General features: G+C 41.4%; 1 long non-coding RNA gene across 1 annotated transcript; it reads right to left on the bottom strand.

Moving 5' to 3' along the window:
• Window positions 1–3,793: 3,793 nt before the first annotated feature.
• On the bottom strand, window positions 3,794–7,468 carry LOC134357556 (uncharacterized). Its single transcript, XR_010020648.1, has 3 exons — window positions 7,386–7,468; window positions 5,327–5,405; window positions 3,794–4,265 (listed from the first exon to the last, which is right to left on the bottom strand). It is a non-coding gene; the product is annotated as an uncharacterized LOC134357556 (long non-coding RNA).
• Between the last annotated feature and the right edge of the window lie 7,172 nt (window positions 7,469–14,640).

Here is a 14,640-nt window from a genome sequence, read left to right as displayed (position 1 = left end):
ATAGTATTTTCTCACAAGCAATATTTGAGGTTTACATAATAGAGTACTGCTGTATATTTGTCCCAACAATAACATTTGCAGGCAAATTTCTTATTCTTATGAAGTTAGTGAATACAATAATTACTGGTTTATGCTGCAAAACCAGGACAAGCCCCAGCACCCATCATTAAAGGGAACCGTAATACAATTTTGTTTCCTGACTAAAATATTGAAGGACATTGAAGCATAAAGTATTATTAAACAATAATATCTGGTAATGGCATTCTCTCAGGCCTCTCAGCTAAAACACTTCCCCCACTTAAATACATAGGCCTCATTCTGCAGAGCCAATGAAGATTTCTTCTCCCCTCGACCAATATCCCAATCTAATCCACAGTGCCCCAACTTCACTTAACTACCTTTGCTGGCTTCCACTCTTCCCCATAGTTTCTCAGCCATGAATTGAATGACTTAATTTCCTTTGCAAAAGTTCTTTGTGCACTTTGAACACGCAAAAGCTAATTCTATAGCACAGCATAGCTTGAGCTTTGTGTGCTATACAATTTTTTTTAATGCCATGCTTTTGAAAATAAATTCTATGGCTCTTCTGTGCACTGCTCTTTTAATGTCCTTCTCCCTAGACTTGAGAATTTCTAAATCCTAATGTAATCAAGCATTTCCAAATAAGCTGTCATTTACCCACATTTACCTCCATCTTAACTTTAACTTCATAGAAACACCTCCATTACAATAATATACTTCTATATATCATAAGAATGAATTATGAATGAGAAAGTAAGATTTTAAATTAAAACTAATTTTTAAGGGTAACTTCTATTATAATATCAAAACTGCAGTGAAAATTTGTGGTCCTGTAAACAGTCTACAGAATTATCATCTCCTCTAATGATAATTACCTGTTGGACTACCAGTAATTATCCTACTCTTCAAATTGTGCCACGGGGTCTTGTACATTTATATAGACCCTTGGTTTAAAGTCTCCTTTAAAAGATAGTGCTTCCTTCCACACAGCACTTCCCCAGTACTGCAGAACTCGTAATCTTCCTGCACGTTAAAACAGAAAAGGCTGCAAACAAAACACAAAATGCTGGAGGAGCTCAGCAAGTCAGGCTGCTTCTGTAGAAGAGAATAAGCAGGCAGTGTTTCAGGTCAAGACTCTTCATCAAGACAAATGCTGCAAACATTCAGCAAGTCAGGCAGCATTTGGAGAGAGAGAGAAGTAGAATTAATGATTCAGGTCAGCTGAACTGTTCTAACAAAAGCTTTTTGATCCGATGCTTTAGTGATTTGATGCAAGGTATTAACCTGAAATATTAACTCTATTTCTCTTTCTTCAGGTTCTGCCTGATGTGCTGAGTCAGGGAGTTAAACATTACAGAAACAGGCCTTTCAACCCAATTAATCCGCAGCCGCTGAGCTGCTTATATGACTGAATCGCTCGTGATCCTTATGTTTGGTCCATATCCCTCTAAATGTTTCCTTTCTATATACCTATCCAAATGTCTTTTAATCACTGAAATTGTACCTGCTTCTGCTTACCACACCATTCCACATCATTCCACATACTCATCAACGCCATGTGAAAAAAATACCCCTCAGATTCCTTTTTAATCTTTCCCCTTTCATCTTCAAACTACATCCCCAGTCTGGGCAAAAGACTGTGACCATCCATCTTATCAATGCCCCTCAACATCGATAAAGTCATCTTCCATTCCAGGGAAAACAACCGCAGCCCAAAAGCCTCTTGTCATAACTCAAGCCCTCCATTCCCAGCAATATCCATGCGAATTTTTTTTCTGCACTCTCTCTAGCTTAATCACATGCTACAGTACTGTGCAAAGACCTAGGCACATACATACAGTATAGCGAGGGTGCCTAAGACTTTTGCACAGTACTGTAGTCATCTTATGCATTGCATTGTACTATGTCACAAAAAAACAGCAAAGTTCATGATATATGTGAGTGTTGATCAACCTGATTCTGATACGTGTCTCTATTGTGGACTGAGAGTGAGAAGGGGGCAGAGAAAGGGGAATTATAGTTGGGAAAAGGAGAGGGGAGAGAGGAGGGAGCAGGAAGCACCAAAGAAACATTCTGTAATGATCATTAAACCAATTGTTCGGAATCAAATAACCTTGACTGGTGTATCAGGACTGGGCGCATCTTCACCCACGTCACCCTCCATTCCTGGCACTCCTTCTCTGGCATCTAACCCACATCCCTCCCACACCACGACAGGCTGAGCACTCTCAACATTCTTTGCTCTTGCCAGATTTAAATACTCACTCCCTGCTCCACATAGATAAATTCAGTACTGTGCAAGTCTTAGGCACCCTAGCTATATACATGCATTTAACATGAGAAAGTCTGCAGATGCCGGAAATCCAAGGCAAAACACACAAAATGCTGGAGGAATTCAGCTGGTCAGGCAGCATCAGACGTTAGATGAAGGGGTTCAGCCCGAAATGTTAACTGTTTATTTATTTCCATATATGCTGCCTGGCCTGCTGAATTCCTCCAGCATTTTGTGTGTTATATGTACCTAAGACTCATGCACAGTACGGTATCTAATTTTACTTATCTCTTATCTGTCCATGCCCAATTATCATTGAGGCTTTGCTGATCATTCACTAATGAATTGAATATTGTATGATCACTAGCAAAAATCCTCACTTTAAACTTTCTAATGGAAGAAAGGTCATTGAAGTTGGTTAGTCCAAGGGCACTGCCTTGAATAGCTCCTGTGATGATGTCCTAACCCCAAGGGATTGGATGACTGATCTTCAACAACCACAACTATCTTCCTTTGTTTGAGGTATGACCCCAGCATTAAATATTCTAGATGCCTATTGTCTTCAGTTTTACCAGGATTCCCAGAAACTGCATTGACATGAAGGGCAGTCACTTTCACCTGATAGCACAGGTGATCAGCACAGAACTGCAAATGAGATCTTTCATCCATTTTCTGATTTTTTTAAATCAGTTAGTTTCGTTAGAAATAAACTACATTGGAATTGTCCTGCTTTTTTGGAAACAGAACCTACATGCGAATTCCAGTATTATGCCACACTGGAGACCCAGCTAATTCAGGAGAAAAAGTCTTCAATATGTTGGACTGCTAAGGCATTTGCTTCATCTTATTATTTCTTGATCTGTAGATTAAACTGAATTTGCTAAAGAATGACTCTTAAAGTCAATGTGGATCAGAAAATGATCATCCCCTAAGCATTTCTGGCTGAACACAGTTGGAACTGCTTCCCTCTCGTCCTTAGCAAGCACATGCAGAGAGGCCTTATATCTTCCCATTAGCTGCTTGTCTGCCACTGCCCATGATTAGATGAGGCAGCATTGTGGAGCTCTGCACTGGTCCATAGGTTGAGTGCGTACTTCACTGTATTGCAAGATGCCTTTGTCATGCAGTGAAGCTTCACCAAGTTGATGCCTTATTTTCAAGTATGCTTGATGCTGCTCCCAGCAGCAACCCTCTAGCACCAACACCAACTCCAACCCCCCAACCATGTTCTTCTGCATTCCTCAGTGATCAAAAGCAGAAAGGCTAATTTAACAATAATGATAGAGCAGACGAACGCAGCAGGAGGTTCACCTATTTATGCAAGTACTTCTCTGACAATAGATGTGTAACAGCCTAATGTAACATTGTATGGAAATACAAGATAACACTGATGCAAACGTTTTATACATTTAACAAGGTGCTTTATTAATGCAACAGAGTTAGTCAGTTTTTCAATGTTCGTCGTCAACTGGGTCATACTCTCCGTGAACTCCCTGTCGGTTGCCTCCATACGCTCCAGTATTTGTTTTTCTTTTAGTTTTAAGTCCTCCTGCGCGAGAGCCAAGAGCAAGTCCTTTTAAGTTTTCTACTCTGTAACTGGACAAACGCGCACCAAGTATACCAATTCCTCTTCGCTTGTTTTCTGTGTCCTGCGCATGCTCAGTAGGAGGAGATTCGCCCAAATATCCGTCTAATGTGGATGGAGATATTTTGAAAAACGCTTAGCGTGGATCCCTGTCATTTTTACTCGAAACCGGCGTTTTCAAAATTTTCCGGCGTAGTGTAGACGTAGCCTCAGAGCTCACAGATTGTAATGGTCTAGTACATTCTTCAACCTACCAGAGGAAATTCTGCTAGTGTTACCATCACCTCATGGATTTCCAGTATTGTATCTACTCTGAGACCATCCATACAGCACAATGGAATGTTCCCTGCATCTGTTCTTACTTCAGATTTCCATCATCTGTAGGTTCTAATAAATTTCAAATTACTGTAAGTCATCACACTCTTATTCTTACACAGAAAAATATATTCAAAGAGTAATGTAGCCTCCCAGCCATTATTACAATGCTATCTCATTAATTTGGACAAAATTATGCATTTAAAGACCAATGGAAGACAAATATGGCAAATGGAAAACATAGCATCTGCAGATAGACCAAACATTTCACTTTGTCAGAAATATAATTCATTGTAGTTGATCAGACACATAGATAGACAAACTGCTCAATAACTGGGCACTAATTACTTGGAGACTTGAAAACTGTTTCCTTGTCAGGAATCCATATCATGTCTCTGCTGTTTGATCAATGAATGATGCTGTTCTGTGTAACTTTTTCTGTAATAGTCTCCATCCTAGGTTATTCTATAAGAGGTTTAAGTAATTTTTTCTTAATGTAATTAAGTGTAACAAAGAAACTTTTATTGTCCAATCTTAGTTACCATGAAAAATTAATATTAGTTTTTTTTTCCTCCTGCGCCATAGTTCTTTGTTTATGTCTCCCACCATCACACCAAACTGCTTCATAACATCAGGTAAAGAATTACAGGGCTCCAAACCAGAGCTGTTGAAGGCATGGTGATATATGTTCAATTCTGGGTGGTGTTTGTCTCGGAAAGGAAATTTGGAGGTGACCATGTTCCCACAATTTTGCTCCAATGGTGGCATAGCTGTCAACCTGGATGTGATAGTGGCACAGTAACATAACAGTTTGTGTGGGGAGCCAGCAATAGGTGAACAGGATCCAATTCCCATTCTGTTTGTAAGGAGTTTGTACATTCTCCTTGTGACTGCATGACTTTCCTCCAGGTGTTCCTGTTTCCTCATGCATTCCAAAGTCATACAGGTTAGGGTTAGCTAATGGAGTAGTTGAACAAAGGATAATTACTTCAGGAGCCTCTGCAGTGATATTGTGATGAGAATCCTGGACTCAAATGCTGGAGTATCAGCGGCAAGGATTGAGACACGGCTTCACAGTGGATCGAGAATCTGAGCACAAAACAAACACTAGACAAAATCATGCGTAGGCTTACCTTTGAGCCTCAGTTCAGGTGCTCCTTAAATGTTCAACCCTTGGCACCCAAAACATCATTGGCAATTGACAGGATTATCCTGAATAGAACATAGAACATAGAATAGTACAGCACAGTACAGGCCCTTCGGCCCACAATGTTGTGCCCACCCTCAAACCCTGCCTCCCATATAAGCCCCCACCTTAGATTCCTCCATATACCTGTCTCGTAGTCTCTTAAACTTCACTAGTGTATCTGCCTCCACCACTGACTCAGGCAGTGCATTCCACGCACCAACCACTCTCTGAGTAAAAAACCTTCCTCTAATATCCCCTTTGAACGTCCCACCCCTTACCTTAAAGCCATGTCCTCTTGTATTGAGCAGTGGTGCCCTGGCGAAGAGGTGCTGGCTATCCACTCCATCTATTCCTCTTATTATCTTGTACACCTCTATCATGTCTCCTCTCATCCTCCTTCTCTCCAAAGAGTAAAGCCCTAGCTCCCTTAATCTCTGATCATAATTCATACTTTCTAAACCAGGCAGCATCCTGGTAAATCTCCTCTGTACCCTTTCCAATGCTTCCACATCCTTCCTATAGTGAGGTGACCAGAACTGGACACAGTACTCCAAGTGTGGCCTAACCAGAGTTTTATAGAGCTGCACCATTACATCGCGATTCTTAAACTCTATCCCTCAACTTATGAAAGCTAACACCCCATAAGCTTTCTTAACTACCCTATCCACCTGTGAGGCAACTTTCAGGAATCTGTGGACATGTACCCCGCGATCCCTCTGCTCCTCCACACTGCCAAGTATCCTGCCATTTACTTTGTACTCTGCCTTGGAGTTTGTCCTTCCAAAGTGTACCACCTCACACTTCTCCAGGTTGAACTCCATCTGCCACTTCTCAGCCCACTTCTGTATCATATCAATGGCTCTCTGCAATCTTTGACAATCCTCTAGACTATCTACAACACCACCAACCTTTGTGTTGTCTGCAAACTTGCCAACCCACCCTTCTACCCCCACATCCAGGTCGTTAATAAAAATCACGAAAAGTAGAGGTCCCAGAACAGATCCTTGTGGGACACCACTAGTCAGAATCCTCCAATCTGAATGTACTCCCTCCACCACCACCCTCTGCCTTCTGCAGGCAAGCCAATTCTGAATCCACCTGGCCAAACTTCCCTGGATCCCATGCCTTCTAACTTTCTGAGTAAGCCTACTGTGTGGAACCTTGTCAAATGCCTTACTAAAATCCATATAGATCACATCCACTGCACTACCCTCATCTATATGCCTGGTCACCTCCTCAAAGAACTCTATCAGGCTTGTGAGACACGATCTGCCCTTCACAAAGCCATGCTGATTGTCCCTGATCAGACCATGATTCTCTAAATGCCTAATGATCCTATCTCTAAGAATCTTTTCCAACTGCTTTCCCACCACAGATGTAAGGCTCACTGGTCTATAATTACACGGACTATCCCTACTACCTTTTTTGAACAAGGGAACAACATTAGCCTCCCTCCAATCCTCCGGTACCATTCCCGTGGACAATGAGGACATAAAGATCCTAGCCAGAGGCTCAGCAATCTCTTCCCTCGCCTCGTGGAGCAGCCTGGGGAATATTCCGTCAGGCCCCGGGGACTAACGTATTTTAACAACTCCAACACCTCCTCTCCCTTAATATCAACATGCTCCAGAACATCAACCTCACTCATTTTGTCCTCACCATCATCAAGTTCCCTCTCATTGGTGAATACCAAAGAGAAGTATTCATTGAGGACCTCGCTCACTTCCACAGCCTCCAGGCACATCTTCCCACCTTTATCTCTAATCGGTCCTACCTTCACTCCTGTCATCCTTTTTTTCTTCACATAATTGAAGAATATAATTCACATAATCTTTAAAGGAGACGCACTAGCTGTCTATACTCCAGGGAGTTAGAGTGTCTAAACCTCAGGAGCTGGTGCGGATGGGGATGTGTTTTAACAGATATGGCAGACCTGTAGTTAATTGCATGCATCTACCACAATCTCCTTTGTGGCATGCATATTCCAACTATTTAAGGTTTACCTTTTAGCCCAGCTGATTTCAATTTTCCTTTGAAGTAGAGTAGAAGAGGCACACACCATATGTCTTTTTAACTTTTGTAAATCCTAAAAGAAGAAAACACCAAATCAAGAGAAGCACAATAGAAAAGTCAGGTGACTTCATTTTTTCAGAAGAAGGCAATTCCTGAAGACGAAGAAAATGGAGACCAGATTGATCTCCATTCTACAAGACCACCAGAGAAATGATGCTGTAGAAAACCATGGAAGCTGGACACAATGGAATCAGATCACCAAGCAATTCAAGTGCCCATTAGACATTGGAGATAAAGTAAACTACCTGCCTAGCAATTTCATTTCAGATTCCAGCAGCAGAAAGCAATTGAGAACCACAGACTTCTTTTTTCCGGTGTTACTGCCAATAAGAGATCATGCAGAAAATCCATCAGGTTTGGCAGAACATTGACTTTATCTGAGACAAAATTTCTCTCAAAGTGACATACTGTAAAGTCCTGATCATCAGAATAAAACACAAACTATTCTGCTCAGATTCACAATATTATATTAATTAAAGATTATTCTCATACAGAAGTCCCATTCTGTTTTTGATGGATGCTATTTAATTGTGGCAGTCAGTCCACAAGTCAGAATATCGTCATCTCAGAATTAAGCTAGATGTTATTTGAAATAACTGGACATGATCATAATTAAATACATCTGATATACAGTTTAACCACATTCTGCAATGCAGTTTTAATGTTCAAAGAAGTTCCTTTCAAATTTTTTTCTCTTTCTTCTGAACATTAAATGCAGTTTCTACCTACTCCAGTTTAATTTCACAATCAGCCAGAGCAGGAAGGTGGCATGAAATTATCAGCTCTCAGCAAAAGCCGAGTCGCAGTATGAGGTGTTTATACAAGCCTAATGAGAAGTCCTGCTTTCTCATGCAGCGCAGATCTAACAATGAGAGGTGAGAGTTTATACTCTGAACTGTGATTCATTGGAGCAGGCAACTCCACACACTATTAACACTTCAACACTTAATAACTTTGAAGCTGTAATATAAAATGGGATCATTGTAAGAGAATATTTTTTATTCATGTGAAGTGGAAATTTAGCACAGGATATCATCATTGCATGCAGTGCCTCTCATATTACAACAGCTATATATATTTTGATTTCACTATTAAAACCCTCTGACAATATAAATATGCAAATTATCATTCCTTAGTGAAAGATGACACAGGCTTGTTGGAATTCATCCCAGAAGGGCAAAGCAACCCAAACAAAACAATAAACATTAACTGTAGACATTTACAAGCCAAACAATTTGTGGAACTTTCATTGTACATTTGATCCTTTAGTAAATTGTAACTAAGTGAAATCAAACCTGGTAGGTTTACACAGCCTGAAACTGTTATTCCTCACAAGCATACAGACATAATTTGAGACAGCTAATTTTGCACGTGGCATTCTCTGGTGGAACCAATATGTGAAATCCAATTCAGTTTATGCAAGCCTATCTAGTTTAAAGAAGTCTAGCTGCTTTATGAACTGTTTTGTGATGCCCTGCAAAATGTAAAGAATATTTGCAATGCAATGAAGCTATCTGGCATCCGTACGACTTGAGCACTGAGTTGAAGAAAGCATTATATTCAGTTGTTAACTACATTTCAAAATATGTATATTGTATTATGGCTGGTGCTTCATTACAACATTTGAAACTTTTCTTCACCACTATCACCTCTGGTTGACATACTAACTGTATATTACTCACCAATAAGATGAGAGCTTTCCAAATAAAAATGATCATAGTACCACCTACCATGACCAGTAACCTTCTGATGATTAACCATCAGAGGAGGGACAGAAGGAACTTCTTCCTTGACTACACAGAAAACAAAGCACTACTGTAACCAGGCTCCAGTCTGTGACTGAAGCATAGCTGGGCGTCTTCTGCCTAATCATCCACATGTGCAGGTTTTGGTCAAGGAATAGGAATAAACTGTATTTGTATAACAGATGAAGTATAACCACATATGTAACGCAAGTCAGATAATCTGCAAAATGTCAAAAGATCATTTTGAATAAATTTCCTCAGCTGTTCATGCCTCGGCTTTTATTCCAAATATATGGTTGCTACTCTTAGTTTACTGACTTAAAGAGAATGCTATCGCTCAATTACCCTGTATCTATAGCTCTAATTCTGTGATGTTCTGGATGCAGGGGATGTGGGATGGTGATCTAATACTGCATGGCGGACATGGAAATGTACTGCAACTCTGCCAGCATTATTTTTAGCTTGGCCTCCCGATTATATTTTATTTTGTTTTTCTCTTCCAGTTAGCAACAAGAGCCTGCTGTAGACTCAATCTTGACTCCAATTTTTAAACAACTTCTCTTAGTCTGAAATTGGGTTGGGAACTGAGATGAAAAGAGAAGAAAATACTAAAGGCAAGAAACAGGTGTGTTTTGTTTTGGCAGTGGCTCCCAGATGTGGTTGGGGAACTGTGAGGGTACTCACAGAGAAACTGTTCAGTAGCAATATGATGAAGAAGTCTGCACTGGAGATCGAGGCCATTTGATTGAAGGTATTCCAGGAGGTCTGTAGTATGAGAAAGGACATTATCCCCCCAAATAGATTAGGGAAGGCAAGTCCATTCACTACACTGGGCTGCACACATTGTTCAATTATCACATTGTGCTTTGCCAAGCCTCCTCCAGCACATCATTCCTCACGTTATCACCATACCTTCTCTCATTCAGTCTCCAGAATAATGGAGATAGCTGGTAATTTAAATTCCCTAGCTGAGCAAGTTCCTGCTCTGCCTGACTGAGATGTGTGAGCCACACATTCAGCTGACAAAAAGGGGTCAGTGTGTTATTCCTGATTGGACAATTACAGGCAAGTGGATAGAAACATGTTAAAATATGATGATATAAAAGGATATCTGCTCCTCCAGTCATAAAGTCTTACACTAAAATATTGCAGCAATGTACAGAGAGCAACTAGTCACATGCTGCAATTGACAAAGTGGTACCAACCAATCTAATACCCTTCTTTCTCTGTCTGTAGAGTTTCCCATATTCATCCATCACTTCAATTCACTCATCTCTATAAATCCTCTTGCATTCTCTCATACTTACTCTCATTGTAACTATTAGGTCATCTCATTTGTCCCAATGAAAGTATTTCTCTTTTTCTGTTTACAGGACAAGGAAGCACAGAGCTTAAGGGAAAGGCGAAGAACCAAAGGGCTCTCCCGAGTAGTTCTGGAAACGGCAAACAGTTTGAGGCAGTGGTGCAGATCAGAGAGGTTTCAGCAATGCTGGGCATTACAGCCAGGAAGTATTGAACAGCCATCCACCAGCACGGTTGTAGTCAATGGAGGTACATTGCGCCAAAGTAGTAGACTTAGTAGACCTGGATCCAACACCAGCGTGAAGAACCAAGGAATTGGAAACAACCTTGGTCCTCAAAATGGAATTTGAATCATGCTGCCTCAGAATAAACACATCATACAAGCTTCCTGCATGCATGGCATTGACCATGAGACTTCAACCCACTTCAACACAGTTTAGTTCTGATCCACTTGACTCTACACTTAATCTACAAAGTAATTATGCTGCAGAGACAGGGTCCCTCTCTGGTGTCAGGTTGGCTTTACTGTGCATTGTTCATACTGAGTGAATACACATTAAATTGGGCAACACGAGAGTGCAGTGTTAGATGTTATTAAATCTCGGGGTGTTCCGAAGTTCGGATTTCAGTCGCGGCTCTGCCCTGTAAGGAGTCTCTGTATGTTCTCCCCGTGCAGTGTATGGCTTTTCCCCAGTGCTCCAGTTTCCCCCCACAGTCCAAAGACGTACCGGGTAATTCAAGTGGTCAATGTAAATTGTCCTGTGATTAATCTTAGGGTTAATCAAGTTTGTTGGTGGTTTCTGGGGCAATGTTGCTCGAAGGGGCAGCTGGGTCTACTCTGCGCTGTACCACTAAAACAAAATAAAACTAATACTCAATGATGAGACCATCGGTGTTGGTAGAATCTCAGTTGGCAATGAGGAGGACAACAGGAGAGAGGTAGATCGACTTGATGAGCGATGTCACACCAACAACCTCACTCTCAGCATTAGCAAGTCCATGGAATTAATTGTGGACTTCAGGATGGGGAAGTCAGGAGAGCACACAGCAGTTCTCATCAATAGTCAGCAGTGGAAAGAGTCAGCGGTTCCTAGGCATCAACACGTCAGCAGATCTATCCAGGGCCCAACACATCGATGCAATTATGAAGAAGGCATGCCAGTGCCTCTACTTCATTAGAGGTTTTAGAAGGTGTAGTAGGTCACCAAAGACTTTTACAAATTTCACTCCCATTAATTCATGCTGGTTTCTTACGCTTTCGGAGCAATACAGTGTATGTATCTAGCATCCTGCATATCTTTGTGATGTGTGAGGAAACAGGAGCACCAGTGGACAGCCCAGGTGCTCACAGGGAGAAAGTGCAAATTCTATACAGACAGCAGACAAGGTCGGGACTGAACGCAGGTCACTGGAGCAGTGAGCCAATGACCTGGGTCCAGTCCTGACCTACAAGCTGTGCCAATGTGCCACTCTATGACTGCGTCACTATGTTGAAGCTTGACAGCCAGTTGATGAAAGCTGTCTCAGTGGATCGTCCAATCTTTATTATACACAGATTCAGGACAACAGTTTGTAGTCTTTAAAAATCAAATAAATTTAAATGCTGGTAATTTGAAAGTAGAAACAGAAAATGCTGGAGATATTCAGCAGGTCAGGCGGTTGCTGTGGGTAGGGAATCAGGTTTAATATCACCAGCATACGATGTGAAACATGATAACTTTGCAGCTGCAGTAGAACACAATACATAATGATAGAAAAGGAAAAAAAGAATAAAGGTAATGTTAACTCTATTTCTCTCTGCATGAATGCAATCTTACATGTGATGTACCTCCAGCATTTGCTGCTTTTATTACAGGAGCGTGTAATGCGGCCGACCGTAATTAGACAATGAGGCCCCATTTGTTCAAAAATAGACACGCCTATAAATTAGTTAGGCCGTTCTGGCTTGCAGTTAGTTCAGTGGCCCAACCCTTTGATGCATGAATAGAGATCACCAGACACTTCACTCCGTGTACGGTTTTCAATCCAGTAAATTTACTATTTGGTCGCACGTAGAAAGGATTGTGCTCAGTTCCACTAAACTACACAATCCTTACATTCGCACTTTTATTTTCTTCACTATAATGACATTCTCACGCACAATAGGTTATTTCAAAGGAAAAGAATTCCATGCAGTAGTGATATGAGCATGATTATAAAGAATGAAAATATGAAAGAGAATGGCAAGACCCCATAAATCAGCATGGCCTGAAATGCTTATTTTCTCTTGTGATCATCTATCATCATAATAATTAGACAGTAGGTCAGTTAACACACATGCTGTGTACATTGCCATTATTCCTTTAAAGGATCTGAAAGGAGAGAAAATGGATGATAAGCAAGAAAGTGGAGGACATAGGAATTGCAGTGCTTTGTAAAAACAACACAAGGAGATACTGTGAATAATCACATGCGTATTTTAAATCTGACTCCTCAGCTTCAAACTTACTGGATGTCCTTGCTCTTTATGGTAAACTCGTATTGTGTACTAATTTGTGCATAGGTTTTAAATATTTATCCAACCAATAAACTTTAAACCACCAATATTTCTGACGCCTTTAATGTAACTGCCATAGAGACTTGTGGCGTGCCAGCACTCTCTGATCAATAAGCTGTGGTCACATGAAGACAGTCTAGTTTCTTTTTATAAAGTTGAGGGCCAGGATTAACATTAGTCTGGTATTATTTATTGATGGTCATTAAGCAATATTGATAAAGGACTCCTGTTGGCTGATTATTAACAAATAAATGAATGAATAAGTCCGCAGGGATCGCTCCCTGCACAACTCCCTTGTCCATTCGTCCCCCCCATCCCTCCCCACTGATCTCCCTCCTGGCACTTATCCGTGTAAGCGGAACAAGTGCTACACATGCCCTTACACTTCCTCCCTTACCACCATTCAGGGCCCCAAACAGTCCTTCCAGGTGAGGCATCACTTCACCTGTGAGTCGACTGGGGTGATATACTGCGTCCGGTGCTCCCGATGTGGCCTTTTATATATTGGTGAGACTCGACGCAGACTGGGAGACCACTTTGCTGAACATCTACGCTCTGTCCGCCAGAGAAAGCAGGATCTCCCAGTGGCCACACATTTTAATTCCACATCCCATTCCCATTCTGACATGTCTATCCACGGCCTCCTCTACTGTAAAGATGAAGCCACACTCAGGTTGGAGGAACAACACCTTATATTCCGTCTGGGTAGCCTCCAACCTGATGGCATGAACATTGACTTCTCTAACTTCCGCTAGGCCCCACCTTCCCCTCGTACCCCAGCTGTTACTCCTTTTTATGCACACATTCTTTCTCTCACTCTCCTTTTTCTCCCTCTGTCCCTCTGAATATACCTCTTGCCCATCCTCTGGGTCACCCCCCCCCATCTTTCTCCCTAGGCCTCCTGTCCCATGATCCTCTCGTATCCCCTTTTGCCTATCACCTGCCCAGCTCTCGGCTCCATCCCTCCCCCTCCTGTCTTCTCCTATCATTTTGCATCTCCCCCTCCCCCTCCAGCTTTCAAATCCCTTACTCACTCTTCCTTCAGTTAGTCCTGACGAAGGGTCTCGGCCTGAAACGTCGACTGCGCCTCTTCCTATAGATGCTGCTTGGCCTGCTGCGTTCACCAGCAACTTTAATGTATGTTGAATGAATAAGTAGATACTATTTTTCACTGGCATTGACAAATCATTAATAAACATTGATACAATTGAATGGAGAAAACCATTCACATTTATACCATCTGGAATCTGCGAAGTTCATGTTTATTCCCCCAAGCAACAATTTTTTTAAAAGAATGTTTTAGGTGCATTATTAAGCAAAACATTTCAGCGGATTTTTGCCATGGGAGAGATGCCAGAATCTGAGGCAGTAATAATGGAATTGGAACCTCAATGACAAAAAAAAATGTTTAGAATTCCAAACTTTCCTGAACTGTTTGGGCTTCAAATGATGCATTTCCCACAAAGTCTCACCTTTCCACAGAGCCCAAGTCTATTGTTCTGTGGGATAGTATATCTGCTTTCAGTGCACTCTCCAAACGTTAACTCACCCTGACTAGGGATGAAGACAAAATTCTGGACTACATATACCCTCTGCCACCAG

This window comes from Mobula hypostoma, chromosome 16 (genome assembly GCF_963921235.1).
Source record: "Mobula hypostoma chromosome 16, sMobHyp1.1, whole genome shotgun sequence".
Lineage (NCBI taxonomy): Eukaryota > Metazoa > Chordata > Chondrichthyes > Myliobatiformes > Myliobatidae > Mobula > Mobula hypostoma.
This window is presented reverse-complemented; position numbering and strand designations above follow the sequence as displayed.